Consider the following 2,500-nt stretch of genomic DNA (forward strand, 5'->3'; position numbering starts at 1 on the left):
TTGGTAATCGATTTACCACTTGACATTAGACTATCTTTTTAAAAAGGCTTACTATGGACTCCTAATTGCATAATTGTCTTGAACTTTTTTGATCAGTTTACATATATATATTTTCTTTTCTTTTATGCATTTAGCTTTATTTTATATATTTATAATTTTGTATCTATATGTACATATTTTTTGATGTTTTTATATCCACATCTTATGAATCAGTTTACTTTAGTTCGTAAGCATTACGTTTATATATTTTGTAAATAGTATTTATTATTTACTTGTCTTTTTTCATTGTAAAGCGCTTTAGAATATTCTATAGTTTAAGCGCTATATAAATTTATATATATTATATTATTATAATCCTTGCGCTTATATGGACATAGAAGAATGAGAAATCGTATGAACGCGAGTGCATTTCGTGATCGATGTTTTGAAAGTTTTCAAATTTGCGCGAGCCATCACAGTTACTATAAATCAAGAAATGCACGAGCAAGTTCAACTTTTTTATTATATTCTCAACAAAATTAATCTATCGCTGTTTACATAGTAACTTCCGAAACCTCTATTGCACACTTTAACCTATTTATACATTTTGACCAAAGAGAAATGCGTTATTTTATTGAGAATATAGTAAGTGGAATGACCATTAATCACTTATAACATAAATCCCTAGTTGACCAATGAAGGGATTGATTTTAAGGTGATTTTTCGTTAGGTTGGAGATTTCCCTTTGACAACTTTACAAGCCACCTAAACTCCGCTCGAGATGGCTTCACTGGGCGCCTTTGGCTTTACCGTGATTTGGAAAGACTTTTGTTGAATTCAGAAGGCGGCAGTGTTGCTGGGGTTGTGATAGTTGGTGAGCCAGGAGCTGGAAAATCCGCCATAAGCGCACAGTTGATTTGCTCCCGATCATCTAATCCCTACATCCACAAAAGAATTATTGGATACCACTTATGCAAGTATTCAGATAAAGCGAAGCAGGATCCAGGCCGTTTTGTTGGAAACTTAGCAGACTTGATAGCGAGAAGGGTTCCTCAGTATGGGATGATGATTTACAACAGTTCGTTTATTCCGGGAATTTTACAGCGAAGTTGTCTGAGGGATCCCTTTGACTGTTTTGAACAAGCTGTTGATACCATTGCATCAGCTAGAAAGCGAAATCCAGCAGTTATTTTATTGTTATAGATGCCTTAGATGAATGCACTTCTGACGATTCTGGTACATCCATAGTCCATTTCATTAAGGATAGCTACAAGAGGCTTCTGAAGTGGATACATTTGGTAGTAACAACACGCAATGACTCAACGGTATTGAAACATTTCATCAGTTTTCCAAAACTGCCTTTGTCTTCCACTGACTCGAGGAACTTAGAGGATATTGAGATTTTCATAACCACCAAAACAGCGAGCAGTGATGAAGTTCCTAATTTAACCAGTATGCTACTGCACCAAAGTCAAGGCAATTTTCTTTTCGCGAAAGAGATGCTTAATTTCCTGAAAAAAGACCCTCGCGCCGTAGATTTGACTAAGCTCCCGAAAACTATTGGTGAACATTACGAGAGTTACTTGAGAAGAGCTTTTGGGTCGAGAGAAAAGTTTAAACCTGCGCTTGCAATATTAGAAGTGCTAGTTGCTTCTTTTGAACCCTTGCATCTGAATCGCCTGTTTGACGTTTTGCAGATTCGTGAGGTAATCGACTACGAGTACGATTTTGTCTATACACTGAGAGCGCTATCTCATTTTATTACATACGGAGAAGACAACACCATAAACCTTTTTCACCTCTCGTTTAGAGAGTGGATAACCAGTAAGGTAACCCTTGGAAACCCGTATTATGTAAGCCGCAGTCGTGGTCACTCTCGTTTGGCAATGTATTATTTGACAGCAGTGAGGAAGACTCCGAATTCGTCAAAGAACATTTATCGATTAGCACAACACGTAACCTTTGATCAAAATGGGAGTCATTACCTTGACCACTTTAAGAGTATCAAAGCCTCATGTGAATGCTTCCATTGACTTACCCTGGGTGACAGAGGTTCTATTTTTCTTTCGTGAGGAGTGAGCGGTAAAAGCGGAGAGGCGAAAAATACGAACCTCTGGTCACGGCGGTTAAGAATCTCACTTCTATGCAAATTCGGAATAAGATGATCTTGCCAAACCGGTTTTCTACAGTGATGTCAATGTTGTACCCAATTCAAGTCCTTTGGGAATAGAATGTTTGATTTTTGACAGTTCCCATCGTGCAACAACCAATCAAAAGCGACATGAAAACACAAGCTAATTATTGTTGGTGGCTGTGGTTTAGTTTTCTCTCCTACTCGAAACAAGATATTTTTAGTGTTCACGGTTTTCGGATTTTCTTTCAGCTCTAGGGTAGGCATTCAAGGGACAAATAACGACTACAATCGACTACGATAGCATCTTTTGGATAATGAATCTACGATCATGCATATACGAACAAACTTTCAGCACAAGCTGAAATATCAAAGATTTGCGGCATCCAG

The sequence above is a fragment of the Montipora foliosa genome, chromosome 2 (assembly GCF_036669935.1).
Source record: "Montipora foliosa isolate CH-2021 chromosome 2, ASM3666993v2, whole genome shotgun sequence".
NCBI lineage: Eukaryota > Metazoa > Cnidaria > Anthozoa > Scleractinia > Acroporidae > Montipora > Montipora foliosa.